The sequence below is a fragment of the Mauremys mutica genome, chromosome 2 (assembly GCF_020497125.1).
Source record: "Mauremys mutica isolate MM-2020 ecotype Southern chromosome 2, ASM2049712v1, whole genome shotgun sequence".
NCBI classification, from domain to species: domain Eukaryota; kingdom Metazoa; phylum Chordata; order Testudines; family Geoemydidae; genus Mauremys; species Mauremys mutica.
In genome coordinates, this window is record NC_059073.1 from 196908656 (window position 1) to 196931675 (window position 23020).

The window sequence follows — 23020 nt, forward strand, 5'->3', positions numbered from 1 at the left end:
TAATGTAGTGATTGCTTTCCCTAAAAATTACCCCAGGTCATCCCTGAAGGGAGACTAACAAATGGCACATATTAGTCTTATATTACAATATATTCTGTTTAGAATACATGAGTTCCTGCTTGTAAGCACAAGGCAACATTTTTTTTGTTTAAAAAAAAAAAGACAGTCACCTATGAAAAAACATCACATATAAAATGATTGGAGTTTTGTTTAATGTATATATACACACACATACATACACACAAACATATATATAGATACACACACACACACACGCATATATATAGCTGTTCGTTTATTTAAGCATAATGACAAATGTATTGTGTGTTTAGTCACAAAGCATATATAAAATGCACTAGATTTTGCTCTTATGATAATGTCCATTATTATGGTAGAACCCAGTGTTGCCAACTTTTCCTTGATCACTCATCTCACAGTATTTAGTGTTTTCTTTAAAGCCCCATCTCCTTGAGTCCTGTGATTACTTGAGAAATTCAGCTTTCTTTCTAGTATATTTCTAGCGTCAATGGTTGAAGAGAAAAGCTTGAAAACAAGAATTCAAAAACCAAAAGGCAAGTCAAATATATCATATTTTTTAAAAAAATAATTAAATCAATGTTATGATTTAAGAATGATTTAAGTATGGCAAAATGGAGCAATTAGAAGCTTCGGTTAGGAATGAGGGCTCCATTGTATTGAACACTATGTAAACACTTATGTAAACGCCGGTCCTCGTAGCAAAAAAATTCCAGTGTAGTTCAGTTTTGGTCCCTGTAATCCCTCTGATATATAGTGGGGTAAATCAAAGCAAAAGTCTGCCTTGCGCAGTGGCAGTTCTGGGCAGGAAACTATAGGCAGGTGTAATCACTTTCCTATTCCATCTAATCCAGTCCCATAATATCAGAACTCTGTGTCCCAACTTTTACAAAAAAAGCTTTATGAATTATCTTATGCCCTATACTCCCCCTCACCCTGGCCATTTAATGTTTGTAAAGCATCTTGAAATGTTTGAGTGGAAAGTATTTATATTGGTACATGGTATTAAAATATGAGAGTAGGGACAGTTGTAATAGAAACTAAAACAGAAAAATATGCAGAAATTCAGAGAGTCAGACAATCTCCTCTCCTTAAAGCTTTGAGTTGAGGTTTTCTTCAGAAAATCTTCAGTAGCATTGCCCAGATATCTATTATCCGTGTATGTACACTGTAGTCCTACTGAGCAAGAGAAGGCCGTTGTGGGAGCGGTAGATAACACTCACCCTTGGGATGTGGAAGGGAGTTGTGGTTACCTTATGATTAAAGTAAAAGGTTGGCATAGGTAGGGAAACTGTACAGCAAATGACAATCAGAATGGCACAGAGGCACCTAGATCTTACGATAGGTTACAGAAACTACATCTGAAGTGTCTCAGAAAGGAAAAATGATGGAAGGGCCAGCCTCACAGAAGTTTACAATATTCCATTGGAGTAAAAAAATACTACAATGTTTGGCAAAGCGAAGAGGAAGGAACAAGAAGTCTGGCAAAAGAAAAGTTATTGTAATATGGAACCGTAGACTGAAAGCAAGGAATGTATTCTAATTGCTGTTTGTAGGATCCCTACCTATTTGCAAAAGGCTCTATTTCTTCTAAAGGCTACCCATGCACCAGCCTGCCTCTTCAATTGAAACAATATTTACTTTTGGCAAGAGCGCATTTCTAGAAAATAGTCTGTGCAGCTTGCCTCACTTATTTGGGCTCTGATAGTTTGACTATGGTTACATAGACAGAGAGATTCAGATCTTATTAGCTTGTACCCAGAAAAAAATCATGAGGTTGGTGGAACTGACAGCAGAAGCAGCATTACCTTCTCTTCACTTTCAACAGAGGCTGTTAACTGTCATGGTGGACACTCCTTGCCTCCTTGTGTCAAGGCTGATGAGTCTATGGGCATGTTCCTGCCTCAGTTTCCCCTACTGAGCTTTCATTGAATTCTGTGGGACTTTTATGTAGTGAGCAGAGCCCCTTCAGGGATCTAATTTATTCAGTGAAAGGTTCAATGTGACACCCAAGCAAGTCTACATCTCAGCATCCTGGCTGTGTGGGGAGTGGGGTAGGAGGGCAGTTAACCTTAGTCGTTAACCTTAGTCTGTCTGCTCCATCTGAGTCCACCCATCTTCTCTCTACAAGCTCCTTACTAGTGAGGCCTTCTTGACCTGCAGCCCACCTGTGGAATCAGGTCTCTTGCCATCACCAGGGGAATGTGGCTTGCAATCCCCTGCGAGGTCAAAACATTGCACCTCTTCTCCAGAGCAGTGTATAAGTCCTCTGCAATGTGGAGCTCCTGCTGCTGACTGGTAAGATCTTTCCACTGGGACCAGGTCTCCCTAGGGCTTGGCTCTCTTAGCTATTCCCCTTCAGAACCTCTTCTTTCTAGGAGCACCCTTCCAATGTTCCTTTTCCTAGTAAGCTCTCTAACGAGCTCCTCCTGAGAAGTTACTCTCCTCCATAGCTTCATGTCTTCTGGAACCTCCTGACCAAGCCTTCATAACCCTCTATTTGACCCTTTATTTATATTCCATAGGTAATTACCTGCTCCTGCTACCCAGCCACTCAGACAATTTACTCAATGGGCCATCTGCGTTGGCTCATCCTCCTTAGCAGAACCTGTTACAGACAGGTTGGATGCAGGGCCAGCTATCTCGTGACCCTGGACAGTGAAAAATAAATGCAGGCATACGTGAGCTGTGAAACTGAGACCTAAAGCCCAATAATAAGGGATAGTGTCATATTTTAAGATATCAGAGGGGTAGCCGTGTTAGTCTGGATCTGTAAAAGCAGCAAAGAGTCCTGTGGCACCTTACAGACTAACAGACATATTGGGGCATGAGCTTTCGTGGGTGAATACCCACTACGTCGGATGTCATGCAGTATTTTAAGATATTGACTCTAAAACTTGAAGGCCAGTTTGAACCTGCTTGATCAGAGGAGTCACCACTGCTTTTGCAATCATCTTCGTTTTTTCTCCTTTTCTTTTTCTCCTTTCTTTCCCTGCTCCCCTCCCATGTTGTTCTCGTGTGACGTTTAGCTCACCCTTGAATTACGGGTAACACAATTAACAGAAGGGGCAAACCGGCAGCTGTATATGACTATTATATATTGCAATGTGTGACTCCTAGTAGATCACCTGATTATTACCAAAGTTGAAATGGCTATAATGTGGCTTTATGCCAGCATTTCTTCAACTTTGGAAAGGTCAAACCCCTTTCAGGAAAATGAGACCAACGGTATGACCCTGCAACTCCACCATCTGCTGTTAGAAGCCATATTCTGGAATTTTAATCAAATGAAGCTGAATCATGTCCTTTTAAATATTTTATCAAATGCTGGACATTCAACATTGATGTTAAATATCTTCCAAATATGATGCTTATTTTTCTTTCATACGTCCTTTGAGCAGTGAAATTGTTAAAAATGTTGTTATCTATGAGTATTTGAGTTAGCAACACCCAGTGAGAGAGAATAGGGTAGCTAACACTGCAAAGCTATTGTTTCCGTATCTTTACAGACTCGGGCAGATTTTCTTCTTCAGTTACACTAAGGTCATTTTTAAGGCTTTTTTCACAATTTTCAGCTTTTTAAAAAAAATGAAAGCTGAAGCTATGGAAAAAATTAAGCCCCTCCAGCCCTCCAAACTAGTTCTTCATGCCGCTCTATGAGGGCATATCCCACACTCTGCAAACACGGCCTTATGCTATGACTCATACTGGACTGGGTGCACCTTTCCAGAACTGAAGGAAGCTGGCACCTTTCACACTGCAATACTGGCACACATATGCTTTCTCAAAGAAAACATTATTGTTGTCTTTTAATACCTAGGACTGTCGTCTTCTTCTTCTTTTTTTTTTTTACACTTTAGTTAGAAACTAATTGTAGCTTTTCATATTGTAAATTAACAGATTTGTTATGAAGCATCTAAATGTCTGAAAGGAAAACCATCTTGAATTGAACAAAACATATTTTCTCTAAAACATGGTTGTTCTTTTTTGATTAAAAATTTCTGTCCGTCAGAGTGGCCTAGTTATACCAATAATTACAACCATCCAGCTTTGATTTCTATTCCTCATCACTTCTGCAGAAGCTGGAAGTATTGGGTTCCAGCCCTGAAAGCTGTTTTTTGATGTGCTTCTCATCATTGTTCCTACAACTGATTATGGCATAGCACTGACAGCTCCAAAGGGAGATATGTTCAGTTCTTCTCAATGATAAGAATGGAGGATGGGATATTTGACCCATAATGACAGTGAGATTAAAAAGAGGCTGAAAAATGGGTGGATTAGTACAGTATATAGAAGGCCTTTCACAGGCATTAACCAGAGGCCAACACTGTCCTCAATATGGGGAGAACTCACTTAGGCTGTGTCTACACTAGAGAGATTACAGCAGCACATAATTAAACCACCCCCAATGAACGGCTGTAGCTATGTCAGTAGGAGAAGCTCTCCTGCCAACATAGCGCTGTGCACACCACCGCTGATGTCAGCAAAATTATGTCTCTCAGGAGGGTGGTTTTTTACACCCCAACATATGTTTTGCTGACATAAGTGGTAGTGTAGACATGGCCTTAGCCTTTTCTTGCAAATGGTTTTAATCATCAAAGAAGGGCAGGAAGAGACTGATTTCTCTTTCAGTTTTTCATGCTATACTGTCTTTATGATTGCAACACCACAAACATGATTGAAAGTGATCCTTTCCATTTCACATGAACTAGAATAGGATAGAGTGTCTCTGGCATGTCTAAGTGTAGTCTAGACTGAATAATAAATGAGGCCTGTAAGTACAGCTCCCTGGAAGTGACATTGCTGCAATTTAGAAAGGTGGATTCTCATTTCTATTGCTGGTTAAGACTCTGCTTTGCAGCAATTCAGGCAGCCCCCTCCAGGAAATGTATAAATACAATTAAAAAGTCAACCAATGAGAGAACAGTGAAAGAATTCTATAAAGTTTCAAGTAGCTATTGACAGAGCTAGGGTTTGCCTATGAGGACAGCTAATATGCAGTTAATCTGGGATATAAATCTACAGTGCAGTAGCTTGCAGCGTATTAACTGGCCTTTTGGTCCCTGCAGCCATACACTGAAAATTCTGTAGCTTGCTTTGACCTACTCCTATTTCAAATGCACTTTTAGTGTGGGGTAGCAGGGCCCACATAACCAGTTAGTGTGCGGCAGGCTAGAGAGCTATATATTTACCCTCTAGCTTATCATGCACAAACTGTCCTTATAGACATTCCCCATTCTCTAAATGGCCACTTGGAACTTTTTATAGAATTTTTTTTTTTTACTTTGTCCACATAAGAAGCTCTCTTGTAGTAGTTTGGTGAGACTAGCTGGTTATCTCAAGGAATCCAGTGCGTCCCTAAGCGGAGAGAGAATTATAGTTTTGCCAGCCAAATCTTTCTGAATTTACCCATCAGCTCACTTCACGGGGCATACAGAGTCTGCATCAATATTTCTTCAGTTTATTCTTTAGCTGGAAAGCACAATTGGACATATAGCAGCTTCTAAAAATTGTCAACTCTTCTGGAATATTGCCAGAAGTTTGGGCAAAACCCTGACATATTTTTCAGTATGTTACAGTTCCTTTCTTTTTGTAAGAATTGGACTAATTACTACTTGTTTTATTTTTCTGAAACAAATCCAGATTTTCAACAAAAAGTAGCAGTGTGACAGGTCACTGGGCACAACACAGTGCTCACTGAGATCAATGGGTTAATTACAGCTCAATATTCCCTACTTGTTGCACAAGTTATCTGGGAATGGGCTTGAAGAACATTTCCTCAGGAGACAGAACAGGAGAATGCCATGAGGAAGATGGGGCTTTACACCTAATATTATAGGACTGGGATCAAGTCTAACCTGGAGAGTTTTCCCTTTTACTCTTTTCACTTATTAATGATCAGATCTTGCTGACCAAACTTTGTCTTAATAAAAACAGTTTTCAGGTAAAATAGAAGAACTGGCTACAATTGCAGCAATAGGCAGTCAATTTTTTTGTACTTTTAAACAATTAACTGTGGACAATTGAACAATTTCCTCTTTCTTCCCCCAGAGAAGAGAGAATGACTGAGTAATGTGGCTTATCGGGCAATCCATTCCCCTATCCCTTTTAAGAAGAAAGTCCATTCTTCATACTTCCTCTTAAAGATATTTTAATGGTTAAAGTAAAATATTTTGGAAGTCTACACAGTTTTAGGTCATAAAACAAAATATCAGATGTTAAAGACTGAGTGCTGTATGTTATCTAAGATTTAAAAAGCATCAAGTAGTGACTGAGGTGTTCTACTGTTATTAGAATTTAATTGAAAACATGAATTTAATTTCAATGGCTAGATTAAAAAACAACAATTGCACAGAGCCTGATCCTGCATCACTGAAGTCAATGGGTATTTTGCCATTGACTTCAATCAGTGCAGTATCAAGCCATTAAGTCTGGTCTATAAAGGTAATAGGAGCTGTCAGTTGTTTACCATCCAGCTAGTACATGCACTCATCCAATCCAAAATATTTTACGCCTTTGAGTATCAACAAAATAATCACTCCGTGACACAGTTCTGCATCCTCACCTTTTTCTCATTGTAACAAAGCTTTTGCAACTAAATGTTATATTTCTAGAATATCCCCCACAAAAGATTATTTTTCTGATGACTATAAACTATCTTTAAATAGTATATCAATCTTTGTGAGCTGGGAATTTTATTCTGGCTCCATGGGAGCAATTTAGTGATTTCCCCAGGAACTAAAAGCCGTGGGAGAAGGGATGGGACTGACTGCACATCCCAGGATAGATGAACTAAACCACCACCCCTGCGGGAATGGCATATACTGATAGAGATCAGGTTCAAGAGGTCCAGCAGACAAGTAAAGAACTTTTGCTTTAAAGGCTCAGCCTGAACTGCGTGACCCTTGTTTTGATAAAAAAAAAAATAATGACATAAACCTGTAATCAAGAAGACAAAACCCTACTAGAAGGGTTTGTAGGATTGGAAGCCAGCAACCCCTGCAGGTCCTCCCAGGGATTCAGTCATGGGGATGCTTGGCACTGCAGCATATAGGGTACTGAGGAGACATCACACAACCTCTTTGCTTCCTCTCCTCCACCCTGCACAACAGAATTGCAACAGTTCTGCTATATTTTGTTCCTTCAACAGCTGTGTGGGTGAAGAAGGATTTACCCATAATTATCACATAGGGCAAATGCTGAAAACATCCATTAACTGGCCTTGCTAAGACATCAATTTAAATCCATTTTAGGTCACTGTTGAACTTGTTCGACAGTAGCCACCAAAAGCATCACCCAATTCAGCAAAAAAATGTTAGAAATTGCTCAGAAAAGGTCAAAGACTGACCTAGCAGGACAGTTATTGTCCAAGTCTAAGACCATTTGTATAATACTGAAGGCAAGATGCTAAACTGGTGTAAAATCAGCATAGCTCTATTTATTTCAGTGGGCCTGTGCTGAAGGTCTAGGCCGAGGAACCTCAATATAAAGGTTTTTCAGAGTTAGTAGTCCTGGTCATTCATTCCACAACTGCTATAAAATACAAAAGCTGACTAATATTGGTACAAGGCCTTCTGCATTGCTACTAAAATAGGAAAACTTGGAACTTTTTTATTTATAAAACTGAAATTGATAGTGGTCATTAAAATGGGTATTTTTTATGATTATAAGAATTTTTGTTACATTGTCGTACATCATGATGTCAATATATAACAGAATGAAAGCCGTGTAATATAACCTAGCAGATTAATTATGAAGGAGACCATTCCTATTTTTACACTCCTCAAACCTTATATGGATCATTATTTCACTTACTGCTTTCAGCCTTGGTATGGCAGCAGAAATGGTCAGTGTTGAATAAACGTGTCAGAAACATGCCATTGTAGTCAAGTTTGAACAAATGATACAATGTGTTAAGTTGAAATCTTTTAAACTATGTACAGTATGAGACAAAAGCAGCAACATATACCTCATTGTTAGTTCTGTGATGCACTGCACCAGTGCAAGCACATTTTAGACACATCTGCAGAACCAATCAATTGGAATCAATCAATCACTTCATTTGCCCCAACTCATTCTTAGAACTGAAATTTTAAGAGGCAATCCAGAGACAAGCACTGACAGCGATGGCAACCAGATTGAAAGCATTCTATTCTATTTGAAATAGGTTTTTATACCATGGTTTGAGCGTCTTCCAGTAGTGCATTAACCAACATGACTATACATCTGTCATGAGTGGTTTGTTTTCTCTTCCTCTACATGCACCTTGAATAGGAATGGAAAGCAGCGAGGTCTGTGATGTCCGTAGTTCCCGGGGGAGTTCATACCACAGTCTGGGACTAGTCCCCAGAGAAAGTTCTGTCTCCTGTACAAATAAGCTTTAGGCTTATTGCTGGGGTGGCATTATTCTTGGCAATGGCCAAGGGCCACTGAAACAGCCTCATTCAGGGGCAGCCTCAGCTGCCATCACAGCATCAGCAGCCACCACAGCAGCTTATAGGCCACAGCATCTGGGTCCCTGAAACAGGAGACCTTGACATCAAATATACCCTCTTCCCCTACCCTTTAATCTATGTAAGAAATATAGGTCAGCAGAGCAACACCAAAATGTACAGGCTGGGCCTGTGAGAAAGAAATCAGTGGCTTGGTTTCTCCCTGTTTTCCTTAGGCACAGTTCATTGACTCCTCATGTGGTCCAGGCAATAGCCTCAGTCTCAGGAGACTCCAAGCTCTTCTACAGAGTTACTGTGAGACCTTGACAAAGGGTACGTCTACACTACGGGATTATTCCGAATTTACATAAACCGGTTTAACAAAACAGATTGTATAAAATCGAGTGTGCGCGGCCACACTAAACACATTAAATCGGTGGTGTGCGTCCACGGTCCGAGGCTAGCGTCGATTTCTGGAGCATTGCACTGTGGGTAGCTATTCTGTAGCTATCCCATAGTTCCCGCAGCCTCCCCCGCCCCTTGGAATTTCCAGGTTGAGATCCCAGTGCCTGATGCGGCAAAAATCATTGTCGCGGGTGGTTCTGGGTAAATGTCGTCAGTCACTCCTTCCGCTGGGAAAGCAACGGCAGACAAGCATTTCGTGCCTTTTTTCCCTGGATTGCCCTGGCAGATGCCATAGCATGGCAATCATGGAGACTGTTTTGCCTTTTGTGACTGTCACCGTATGTGTACTAGATGCCGCTGACAGAGGCGATTCAGCAGCGGTACACAGCAGCATGCTTTTGCTTTTGCATGACAGCAGAGATGGTTACCAGCCATATTGTACCATCTACCATGCCATAAATTGGTAATAAGATGATCGTGGCTACCAGTCCTTTTGCACTGCACCATCTGTTGCTGTCATAAGTGCCCCTGGCTGCTCTTAGCCAGGGGCGCAAAAGCCAAAATTGGGAATGACTCCCTGAGTCAATTCCTCCTTTTTGGTATCTAAAAATAGAATCAGTCCTGCCTAGAATATGGGCAAGTGTACTAGAGAACCACTGTATCATAGAACCAGAGAGCACAGCTGCTCTGTGTCAGATCCTGCAGAAATTATGAGCTGTATGCTATTCACAGGGGGTGCTCCTGCAACAACCCCACCTGTTGATTCCGTTCTTCCCCCAGCCTTCCTGGGCTACCGTAGCATTGTCCCCCCACTTGTGTGATGAAGTAATAAAGAATGCAGGAATAAGACACAGTGACTTGTTAGTGAGATATGAGTGGAAGGCAGCCTCCAGCTGCTATGATAGTCCAGACAGGACAGTAAGGAGTGTGTAGGAGAGGAGCCCAGCATCCCTCTGCTAGTCCAGGGGCAATTGAATCTTTTCTTTACACATGAAGGGTGGGGGCTGATGGAGCTCAGCCCCCTGTTGCTATGATGACGATGGTTATCAGCCATACTGTACCATCTACCACAAAAAATTAGGACCAGGCGCCCTTGATTGACCTTACTGATGCAAGTCAGCATGGTTACCAGTCCTTTTGCACTGCCCCATGTGCCAATAGGCTGATGATGAGGACGGATACCAGCCATATTGTACCATCAGCCATCCATAGCGTGGGGGGAGCAAGGATGTTGGTGTTGAGTGCTGCACCATCGCGTCTAACTGCAGCATTCAGTAAAGATAGGGTGACATGTAAAAGAGTCAAGAGAGGATTGTTTTCCCTTTCACTTCTGGGGGTGGGTGGGGGGGTGCGTAAATTGCCTAGCTATGCCCTGACCCACCGCGGACACTGTTTTTGACCCTAGAAGCATTTGGAGCTCAGCCAAGAATGCAAATGCTTTTCAGAGACTGCAGGAACTGTGGGATAGCTTGAGTCCTCCAGTCCATGAGCGTCCATTTGATTCTTTGGCTTTCCATTACGCTCAGGAGTGAGCTGGAGCCGGTTGGCACCGGTTCACACGAACCCGTTGTTAAATTTAGAAGCGGTTTTAGAACCGCTTGTTAACTAGCTTCCCTGCGAGGGAAGCTTTGATGGGCTCTGCCTGGGAAGCCTGTAATTCCTCCTCCCAGCCGCCGGGGGGCGCTGCGCTGTGCTGCGAGAGCCATGTGAGCTGCCTCCTGGCCCTGTTGCTGCTCCTGCTCTTTGGACCTCTGGCCCTGGGGCTCCTGCTGCTGCCTGGTGAGTCCCCGGCTGCCTCCTGCTGCTCCCAGCCCCCCCCCCGTGTGAGTGTCTGCGCCCCTCCCCCGCCTTCCCTGCCCACAGCCAGCCCCAGCCACCCCCTGCCCCCAGCCAGCCCCTGCTACAGCCACCCCCCTGCCCCACCCCCTGCCCCCAGCCAGCCCCAGCCACCCCCTGCCCACAGCCACCCCCTGCCCCACCCCCTGCCCACAGCCACCCCCTGCCCCACCCCCTGCCCACAGCCACCCCCTGCCCCACCCCCTGCCCCCAGCCACCCCCTGCCCCCAGCCGCCCCCTGCCCCACCCCCTGCCCCCAGCCACCCCCTTCCCCCCGCCACCCCCAGCCAGCCCCTGCCCCCAGCCACCCCCAGCCACCCCCTGCCCCCAGCCAGCCCCTGCTCACAGCCACCCGCAGCCAGCCCCTGCCCACAGCCGCCCTCTGCCCGCAGCCAGCCCCTGCCCCCAGCCAGCCCTTGCCACAGCCAGCCTCTGCCTGCAGCCCCTGCCACAGCCACCCCCTGCCTGCAGCCAGCCTCTGCCCACAGCCGCCTGCAGCCACCCCCTGCCCACAGCCACCCGCAGCCCGCCCGTCTGCATCACCTGCCCACAGCCAGCCCGTGTCACTCCCTACCTCCAGCTAGCCCTGCCCCACGCCTCTATCTGCAGCCAGCCCCACATCCACTGGTGCCCTGCAGTTCCCAGGGCAGTAACCCTGCACACCTGCTTTAATGAGGGGGGGGGCAGGGAGCAGCGGGGACCCACACATGTGCACACCCTAGAGTGACCAGACAGCAAGTGTGAAAAATCGGGACGGGGGTGAGGGGTAATAGGAGCCTATATAAGAAAAAGACCCAAAAATTGAGACTGTCCCTGATCACCACCCACACATGTGAAACGGAGCTCATTTCTAGTTCAGCCCCATCTTTTTAAAAAAGAACTTTAGGTAGGGTTAAAATACATCTGTATTTTCCTGGACATGTCAGGCTTTTCGGTTCTTAATCACCTCCTGGGAAAATATGGACGTATGGTAACCCTATTGGTACAAAAAATACATGCTGTCGCACATCCCTTAAATCAGAACTTTTTATAGGGAACCCGCTGTTAAATCAGAACTTTTTATAGGGAACTCGTTGTTAAGATTTTGGCAGCTCATCACTGGTTACGCTTGTCACGCAGCAGTGCGCTGAGTCCCTGCTATGGCATCTGTCTGGAGATTTTTTAAAAATGATTTTGAATTTCATCTTCTGTAACGGAGCGCTGATAGAACAGATTTGCCTGCCCTTACAGCGATCACGTCCGCATCGTCCATGCGGGAGCTCTTTCTTTATTTTGATTTTTAACTGCATCACCACCCGTGCTGATCGGAGCTCCACGCTGGGCAAACAGGAAATATTCAAAAGTTCGCGGGGCTTTTCCTGTCTACCTGGCCACTGCATCAGAGTTCAGATTGCTGTCCAGAGCGGTCAGTGGTGCACTGTGGGATACCGCCCGGAGGCCAATACCGTCGATCTGCGGCCACACTAACCCCAATCCGATATGGTAATACCGATATTAGCGCTACTCCTCTCGTTAGGGAGGAGTACAGAAACCGGTTTGAAGAGCCCTTTATACCGATATAAAGGGCCTCTTAGTGTGGACGGGTGTGGCGTTAAATCGGTTTTACGCTCCTAAAACCGGTTTAAACACCTAGTGTAGACCAGGCCAAAGTAATTTAGTCTCTCTCTGCCTCAGTTCACCATCTGTAAAATGGAGATAAAAGAATTTCTGTGCCACACTGAGGTGTCTTTAGGATTTCATTAGAGCTTGTAAAGTTGAGCTGCTTGACAAATTTAACAGTTTTCTGTCAGAAAATGCAGTTTCTTTGAAGCTGAAATGTTTAATGGGAAGTGTCAATTTCAAAGAAATTTCAAAGGGAAAAGGCAAAATGATTTGTTTTGACTTTCTTGCTTCAGCTTGACAAGATAAAAACATTTAGCCTCACATGGTAAAAATGTTTCATTTTAACTTTCATTGTCTTTCCTTTTAACCATTAGAATATACTTTATATATGCGGATAAAAATAAATATAAAATAGCCATATTTTAAAACATTTCAACATTATTGAAACTAAATGATCCAACATTCCTGAAGCAAAACATTTCAATGTTTCCGAAGGAAAGTTTTTCAGAATTTCCATTTCATGATAAATTTCATAACTTTGACTTATGTTCTTATTCCAGTGGCATGGAAATTCCATTTTCTGAGCAGTCTAGTGTTCAGATTCAGTGGGGGCCACAGAAGTACTTTAGACAGATGAAGAAGGGAAGATTGAAGAGGAGTCTTGAAACATTTATTTTCTAAAGACTAAGCCTGCTTGCCAGGGTGAAAAATATCTGTATCACCAAGCTCCTAACACTTTAAATGGGTCACTTCACAAAAATAGAACTCTTGGTTCTAAAGTGAAGCTCTTAGCTGGGTAGAGGAATGAGACTCATTGGCTAGAAGAGCCTATCCCAATATGGGTCTGGATGGGAAAAAAGGCTCATGCAAGTCAACTCATCTCTCAAGCAGTTGTGTGTTGATCCTGCTCCCTTTTCTCCACCCTGACACAGTAAAAGTCAAGATGGGCTCTAAAGATTATTATTATTATTTTTAATTTTTAAGTTTCATCCTGGTCAAGAGTAATGTAAGAGTTTTGTATATGCACATGCACATGTTGCTTCTGCGTACACACACACACACACACACACACACACACAGCTGTAAACATATCTATCCTCATGATACCAGCTAGCATGTGAGGGGATTATTGCAAATATTTAAAAAAAACCACAATAAACAACAGTTCATTATTAAGAAAATAAGTGACTATTACAGTTGTCTAAATGTGAACTGTAATAAAGGTCATAATATAAAGATTTTTTTTTAATCTAGTCCCTGCATTTACAAAGACAATTACACTACTGGATAGACTGTTTCTCATAATAATGGTATATATTATGTCATAAATTTCTAATATAACATTATAATCTCATAAGCTTTTTCTATATTAGCTGTAAAAACTAGAAATCTATTTTTATCTGCTGCCAAAACAATTATATTATAAGGAGCTGTTAATTTACAAAAATCCATAAACTGTTATAGGAACTGTTATAGGAACAAGAGATTTATTGGCATTGATAATACAAAATATTTGTTTACTTTAGAGCACAAAATGAAACCTAAACAAATTATATTACCTTGCCAGAATAACTTTTGGCTGGGAATTAATATATAATAGTCTACAAGGGAGAATTTCATAGAAGTGCAGTGGGAAAACACTTTCACATAGGTGTCTTGTACTCAAATAATCAGCATCCTCAAAGATCCAAATAGCCAAAAAACAAACGTGTGTGTACGTACGTGTACACAGAAACCATACCAAAGGTCATATACTCCCCAGTCCCTACCAAAAAACACAAACACACACAAACCACAATTAGCAAGACCATTAAAAAGGTCAAAGACCACACTGATCAAAACTTAACACCGCTTACTACATATTACTAGCACTTTTAAATATAATTCACCACAAAGGAAAATCCCTAAAACAACAAATTATACTTAAATATTAAGAAGCTTTCCAAACTGCAAGATCACTGTTCCAACTTTCAAGGGAATTGACAAAAAACACATCCAAAATTGAACTGGGAAAACACTGGAGATATATTCTTCTGTTGGAAGGGAAAACATATTATAGCAACAAACAGATCTTTAACTACTCTAAATCCTTCAGTGTGGGTGAGAGAAGAGGAATTCAGTTAAACTGATTTTCACAAATACTGTAAGAAGTACATAATGATCAATTTGTTTTTACAAAATCCCAGGGTTCTCCCTTCTTACCTTTAACTTTGCCCTATACATCCATCATCCAAAGAAATGTGGATCTACCATTTGTATACCACTTTATGCTGAACTGAAATCTGAGATGTACAGACTAGTTCTGGTTGGAAAATTTTCAGTGAAACTTTTTTCCATCAGAAAATGCTGACTTGTTGAAAGCTAAATGTTGAATGAAAATGTGTCAATTTTGATTAAATTTAATTTGGGGAAAAATTAGAAAGCATTTTGATGTTCTCAGAACAGGACCTTTGATTTTTTGTTTAAAAATAACTTTTTGTTTAGTTTTTTTTGAAAATGTAAAACTCAGAAGGAAACGTTTAGATATTATCAAAACAAAAATGTTTTGATTAACCCACTCAAAATATTGTTTAGCATTTAGTTAAGTGGGAAATTACAATATATTTTTGTTTTCATTTTTTATGAAAAAATTTAAATTGTGGACTTTCCAGTGAAGTGGAATTAAAAACCAGTCTCCACCTAGCACTAATACACACAGCTCTTACTTTAAGATAGGGTTGCCAGCCCGCCCGGATTGGCCGAGAGTCTCCCGGAATTGGGCTCAATCTCCTGGAGGTTACTGAAGCCAATCCAGGAGATTTTAGGCCACAAAGTCAGGCTGCGCAGCAGGGCTAAGGCAGGCTGCGTACCTACCCTGACTCTGTGCGACTCCCAGAAGCGACCGGCATGTCGGGCACAGGGGCATCCAGAGGATTTCTGCACGCTGCTCCTGTACTGAGCACTGACTCTGCAGCTCCCATTGGCTGGGAACTACAGCCAATAGGAGCTGCGGGGGTGGTGCCTGCAGACGGGCAGCATGGAGCCGCCTGGCTGCCCCTGAGCCTAGGAGCTGAACATGCCGTTGCTTCCAGGAACCACCCGAGGTAAGCACGACCTGGACGGAGCCCACACCCTGCACCCCCTCCTGCCTGCACCCCAGCCCTGAGCCCCCCCACACCCAAACTCCCTCCCAGAGCCCACACCCCATAACTCCTTCTGCACCCCAACCTCCTGTCCCAGCCCTGAGCCCCCTCCCACTCACAAACTCCCTCCCAGAGCGCACAACTCCTCCTGCATCCCACAACCCTGTGCCAGCCATGAGCCCCCTCCTGCACCCAAACTCCCTCTCAGCACTCACACCCCGCTCCCCAACCCCCTACCCCAGCCGGTGAAAGTGAGTGAGGGTGGGGGAGAGCGAGCAAAGGAGAGAGGGGCCTCAGAGAAGGGGCAGGGCAGGGGTGGGGCCTTTGAGAAGGGGTGGAGTAGGGCCCAGGACAAAGGTGTGTGATTAGACAGTTGGCAACCCTATTTTAAGCCTATAGAAATTGTGAACATGTATCAGAGAAGAAGTTGGCTCCACGGTCCATCATGCTAGACAATTATATTGATAGGAAAGGGGAAAATGTATAAAACAAGCTTTCATTGTTAGTTTAGGATTCCTGATTCATAAACGAAGGCCCAGTCAGTGAAAATGGAAGTGTCTCCGAGATCTACTATTAAAGTCTCCTCTTATTGAAAGCAATGAGGATTTGGTCATTAACTTCAAATAGGATGAAGATTTGATCCCTCATTTAGAAAACTGCATTTAAACTCAGCATGACTGATTCTGTCCTCACTTAGAGCTAGATTCAGCAAGGTTCTGAAGTCTCTGGCCCCGATCCAGCAAACCACTTAAATACATGCTTAACTTCTAGAAATGAATATTCCCATTGACTTTGTCTTACAATGGTAAGAATCACGAACACTTTCACTGAAGTAAAAACAAACAAACATTGTATTAGTGCAGAACTAGTGTGAGAAGAAAGTCAAGTCCGGTTTTTAAAACCACTATGCCTGGCAGGCAAGCACAGTTTAAACTGCATTAGCAATAGCTTGTTTAAGAACAGTGTTTAAAACTTGCTTAGCAAATAGTTCTCTTCTCCCACACAACTGTGCATTTTGGAAAAGGAATCAATTATGCCCATCCTAAAACATGTATTGTTGTAGTCGTGCTGGTCTCACAATATTAGACAGATGAGGTGGATGAGGTGGTAGGTTCAGTAAAAGATATTACCTCACTCACGTTGTCTCTCCAATATCCTAGGACATAACAGTTACTGTTAAAAATAATAAAATATAGCCAAGTAAAAGGATAACTCATGAAATCTTAAATATTTTACGAAGAGGAAAGGGAACCCACATATTGATCTGTACATTTACATTGGGACACACCACTTAAGCCAGAAGTTTAGTATTACTACAGCATGTTCTTTAAAGTTAGAAACACATAGTTCCACTTCAAGCATTAAATGCTTTGCAAGACTCCATGGAATCTGTAAAACTGTTCCAAATTAGGATATTATCATCCCATCAGTAATCTCTCAAACAAATAATGCGCATTACTTGTTTCATATTCATAAATGCCATTAATTTAATTGAAATGTTTGAAAAGTACAAAGCACAGATTTTTTCCACAACTAAGCTTTAATTAAACATGCAAATGTCTTTCAGCCATGGAGTTATGGTGAATAATTGACTTAAAGAGAAAAAAATTGGGCAATAATTTACAACTTATCTGTTTTTCCATATCATAAAATCAATAGAAGTCAGACTGAGAACAGAAAGTAAATCCTCAGAACTTGGAACTTTTTAACAATGTATGCATAATAAATTAGACAACCCTCTCAGAGCACTCCTTTTATCACATTAGTTCCACAAACCAGTTTATCCTAGTGCATTGTTCACATGGAAAAAATTCTCATTTGTTTATAATTGCCTAATCAACTGAAACTTAATTCCATTAAGGACCTTTGATGAAGCTTTAAAATCTGCATAAACATTAATAATTTGGAACCCTAATTAATAGTAGAGGAATAAAATATAATTACACTTTACTTTATAAAGAAAAGAAAGAGCTGTTTTTTATTTCATAGTAGGCTATTTGTTGCTGAGGACACAAGGCAAAATGAGGACACATGCATGGAATTAAGCAGCAGGTTGCTACTTTTATTAAACACAGAGAAGGGTGCTACTCCTCCCCCATCACCCATTCTCTCCTATACCAGGCATTTAATTTGTGCCAGTGTGGTGGTTACCGGACTCCTTACCATATAACCCATAACTCAGTTGTGGGCAGCCTGTGGCCCATGGGCTGCATGAAGCCAGGGGTGGCTCCAGGCCCCAGCACACCAAGCGCATGCTTGGGGCGGCAAGCCGCGGGGGGCGCTCTGCCGGTGCCGCGAGGGCGGCAGGCAGGCTGCCTTCGGCGGCATGCCTGCAGAGGATCCGCTGGTCCCGTGGCTTCGGAGTACCTCCTGCAGGCCGAAGCCATGGGACCAGCGGACCATCCGCAGGCAAGCCGCCAAAGGCAGCCTGCCTGCCGTGCTTGGGGCAGCAAAATGCCTAGAGCCTCCCCTGCATGCAGCCCATCCGGGTAAACTGATTGCGGGCCACGAGACATTTTGCTGACCGTCTGCAGGCATGGCCCCCACAGCTCCCATTGGCCTGGAACAGAGAACGCAGCCATTGGGAGCTGTGGGGGGCCGTGCCTGCGGACGGTCAATGTCAGCAAAATGTCTCGCGGACCACATTCAGTTTACCATGATGGGCCACAACTTCACCCCAGTACCTCAGTTAGACACTAAACATGTTCCTACTCAACCCATTGTAGTTTGAAGGTGCTACAAGGAAGGCAAAAAACTTCCTGGTCATCTGCCAACTGACCCACAGGAGAAAAAATTCCTTTCTGACCCCCTAAATGGGTGATTGACTAGACCTGCAGCATCTGTCAGCTTCAGTTTCCATTTCTAGTTTGGGTGCATAAGCAGGGCTGTTGGAATGGAGCACAAATAGGCTCCACATGGACCCTGCACTGGGCTAAATCTTGGAGCTGGGGAATACTGGCTAATCAGCACCCCTCTTCCCCAGCTGGCCAATGGGTGCCAGAGGCTCTCAGGGGAGAAGCTACCTATTGTCCCTCGGCAAGTATCTACCTCCCTTGCTACTGGTACTATCTCCTTTTCACTGCTGGTCTCATCAAATCCCCCCACCCACTCATGGGTGGGTGGCATTTTGTGCAGTGCTGTACAGTATTCTTTAATCACTTCTGATTTTCTATTTATTTGCTTTCACAACAAGCTACAAGAATAAGAAAGTTACTATGAGGAAGAGTTTGATATCCATTATGCCTATAAATTGCTCTTGACTTTAAATAGATATAACAATAAATGAAAAATAAATAATTGAGCTAATTGGCACAGTAAAATATCTTTATAATTGAAGGCAGGCAGAAGACTAAGAAGAGGTGCTGATAAAATCATACTTCTTTCTTACTAACATTTTTTTAATCCTGAAAAATATGTTTCTGTGATGGGTCCAATTGTAAATTCTTCAATGTCAATGGAATCACAGCAGCATAAAACTGGTGTAAGTGAGAGAAGACTTAAAGGGGCAAAAATAAACGTTAGCTGAGTTTACTACCACTTGATCTCCAATCTGAACTCAACAGAAACGTGCTGGAGGCGTGAAAGAAGAAAACCTACCACATTATTGTATGTTGTAGGACCTGAAAAGCACCAGACAGAAACCACATGGTGCTTACTGATATCCTGCATAGAGGCATCCAAGGTGCTAAGTTCAGACCCATCTCCAAATATTTCCAAAGATCAGGAGAACATTCATGTTTGAGTAACTTTTCCCCCTGCTAGAGACAAGCATCATTTGCAATGTTGGAATCCAGATCCAGGGGCATTCAGAAAGACTCACTTCTTTAACACGCCAATTTTTTTCCTTCAGCTCTGACTGCTGTGTGACATAGCACCATACGACCTTTATTATTCTGTAAAAGCAGCACAGAGTCCTGTGGCACCTTATAGACTAACAGATGTATTGGAGCATGAGCTTTCGTGAGTGAATACCCACTTTGTCGGATGCTAGTCTGTTAGTCTATAAGGTGCCACAGGACTCTTTGCTGCTTTTACAGATCCAGACTAACATGGCTACCCCTCTGATACTTATTATTCTATGTTACTGTCTCTCATCACCTCTTTATTTTCCAGTGTAATTCCACTGTCTCCGTTCAGCTGTAATACTAAATAGTGACTATTCTCAACCTATTTCTAAACCATCTGAAATGAAGTAGTACAAATAATACTTTGAGAAAGTCTCTTCCTACGAGATTTCCTACACAATTTCTACAGAAAAGCAATTTTCACAAATGTCAACTAATTGTGAATTGCTGATTTATAAGAATAAGCAAACTCAGTTTGCCTAATTTCAATCTTTCTATGTTGTTTTTTGCATGGTGGTGGCGCCTAACAGTCCTGGTCACAGACCAAAAGTCCATTGTACTAGCGGCTATACAAACACGTTAAAAAAAAGGTTGCTCTGCCCTATGCATCCCCAGAGCTTACTATTTAAGTATGAGACTAGAGACAACAGGTAGATGAGGACAGAGCAGCATAAGGAAACAATGAGACAGTACTGGTCAGCATGATAGGCAGTGGTCTCAGCACACCAGCTACCTAAACACTCTTAAGATTCTGAGAGACATCATGGCAAGAGAGTTTTACAGAGAGTTTTGAAGAAGGACAATTATATGGCTGTGTGGATGTTTCTAAGGAGCGTATCCCAAGTATGAAGGACAGCATTGGAGAAAACACAAAGCTGCTTGTTTGGGGGAAAAAGTTATTGAGCTTACATTTCACTTAGGAAAAACTCTGGAGGAGAGGGGGAAAGGAAAGAAAAAAAAAGACAAATTAGCAGCTGGGGTGAAATACTCAGAGGAGAGTGAAAAATTCTAATGAAAAATAAATACTGCATATATTGGGTCTGATCCTAAGCCCATTGAAGTTAATGGGAAACAAGCATAGTGTATCAGATTCCCTAGAGGTATAAACCCAAGACAAGCAGTACAGAGGAGTATCTCCTATATATATTATCTGCTTACATTTAAAAGAAAGCATATGTCACATGGTGGGATTTTGATGGAAAAAAGTTGCCTGGTAGGCAGCGATAAAACATTACTTGTCCCTAAGCCAATTTGAAAACCACTGATTTCCATTGCAAATCTTCCCTTAGAGATCATCAATCTCTCTTGTTTCTGCATATAAGTCTGCCTTCTTGATCTCTTAACACTCACCACAAACTAGAAACTCAAGCACCCGAGACATAGAACCAGACCAAAATAGCAGGCTGATAAACGGAAAGGTCTTTTAAATGTAAACAGTTTTATGGAGTTTTAGTAGAAACTACTGTAGAATGTACAATGTACTGTATTTCCAGTGATAATTCAATGTTCTTTAGTACATTTGCTAAACACTTCATTTCACAAAGGTATTGTTTTCCATGACATCATTCATGTTCTCACTTAAGAAGCAATGCACGTCTGTAAATTAACCAAGCACATTGCTTTTAGGCCCTAAAGTTCTGCAATATGGCAGTAGACAAGCTGTCAATCAGCTCATTAGACTTCATGCACAGAAAGTGAAGTCAGAGAACGTTATTAAAAAATGGTTACATGCATTTCTTAGCCAAAAAAGGTTAAATTCATTTCTTAATCTCCCCACACATCCACCCACACAGAGTCATATGTTACCAGCTCATTCAGAACTATATTTGCTGCATGATTTTTCTTCAATACATCAAATAAAAATGAAGCTATGAATAAAAAAAACGATGCTCATGTATTAACTATGCTATGTATGAATTATACTATACATCATATCGCTACACAGGTGTTGTGTTGGTGTAGCAGTCCAGGCTTCTTCTTGTTGTTAACTTGAATTTTTGAGCATCCAGAAAAGTGCTAGGTGTTTCACAAGAACAAACAGACCATAGCCCCTGCCCAACAGACCTTGCAATCCAAGATCTTACTCCTGAAATTGACTCTGTGTGTGGAGGCCCTCCCCTTGAGCTGATTCCCTTTGAAAGAAAATGGGGCTCTATGTGGGCTCAATCATATGTATAGTTTTCGATCATTTGTTTTCAATCCCTAAAGTTAAGTATTCAAATTAATGAAAAATATTCAGTGCACATGTGAAATGGAAAATGCCACATGGCTATTTCTCTAGCTTTAAAACACTTTTTGGGGAAAAGTTGTAATATTGGGTCACTGCTAATCATGGCCAGAGAAAAGGTAAGTAAATTTTGAAAGATGTGAAGGCTTTTTTTTGTTTGTTTGAATATTCTGTGACAATTTTCATTCCCTCCCCCCGCCCAGTTAGGGTTGGATGTATTCCTGGAGATTTCATCACACAAGGTAGCCTTTAATTAAAGATTAAGCTTTAATTCCTAGATACTCCAGGAGAATCCTGGAGGGTTGGCAACCCTATGTGCAATAAGGAAAATCATTTCTAAGTGGAATTTTTGAAGGAAAAAAAACATATTGTTGTGGGGAAAACACACACAAACAAAAGAAAGAAAGAGAGAGACAGAGAGAGAGAGAGAGAGCACAGAAAATAAAGGAATGTGGATTCCCCTCACCTAAATGAAATAGAAAAAAGTCTTGAAAATTTTTACCACAAAAACTCAAAAGCGTTTTAACTAAAATGGAAATGTTCATGGCATTGTGGTCAAAAAGGCATTTTCCATTGCAAGAAGTTTAGATGGGAAATCTTCAACTGGTTCTATTCATTACCAAAAAGCACAGATAAATTGCCACCCCGATGCCCCCACTGCCAACTAACAACACTGGCCAGTCAGCCACATTTGCAACTGGGTGCAGGAGTCTCAAATTCTGTGTGCTAGCAAGTGGTTTTAATTTCAATTTGGATTCATTAGCAAATCCTTTGATATAGTCCTAAGCATTGACCACTCTCTCTCTTATAAACATACATAGAGAGAGGGCTGTGTTGAATTAAATGTGGGAATGAAATATGGAAGCAGGATAACATAGCCCCTATAAACACTGCATACTATTTTAAGGCTAGATGAAAGCAGGATGTAAGATTTAATATTAAAAGAGCTATAGGAGATGTAATAGGCACCTAGGCAAGATAATTTAAAGAGGAAGTCACACTAAATCATTTTTGTGCCATTAATCTTGGATAAGTTGAGCACCTATTATATAAAGAATCAGGGGTATAGCAGCACACGGTACTATAATACTGCATGTTCCATATTGCAGCAGGAAGCAGTAAATGACTGTAGGACTTTGAAAGTTAACATATGTGCCAGTTATTGCTAAAGTTAAATTTAAGAGCCCTTCTAGGCAGCAGAGGTAAGTTTGCTGTCAAGCCAAAAGTGGCAGAATCCATTCCCGTATAAGAGATGAAAGATTCATTGGGTGGCGTGGGGTGACTCATTTCACAAGACAACAGGCTTATGGGTGACAAATTGTTGCCCGATCCTCCCAGAGGAGGATGGCGAGAAGACATTTGTAGGCCACCTACCATTTCAGAGATAGAAAGGACTTGCCTTATGAACAGAAAGAAACTTCACCCCATTGTGAACCTTCTTTTAAAAATGAATCAAAATAAGATTAAAAATAATTTAAGTAGTCAGATAGTTTGTTAAAAAAATGCAACATTTTA

At 42.0% G+C, this 23020-nt stretch overlaps 1 long non-coding RNA gene across 1 annotated transcript in view; it reads right to left on the reverse strand.

The window, feature by feature from the left end:
* Positions 1–378: 378 nt before the first annotated feature.
* The window catches only part of LOC123363062, a 39844-nt gene continuing 17202 nt past the window's right edge, over positions 379–23020 (reverse strand). The window contains exons 2-3 of the long non-coding RNA XR_006576693.1: positions 2570–2687; positions 379–543 (exon numbers count right to left, since the gene is read on the reverse strand). This is a non-coding gene — a long non-coding RNA (uncharacterized LOC123363062). The remainder of the gene's footprint in view (positions 544–2569; positions 2688–23020) is intronic.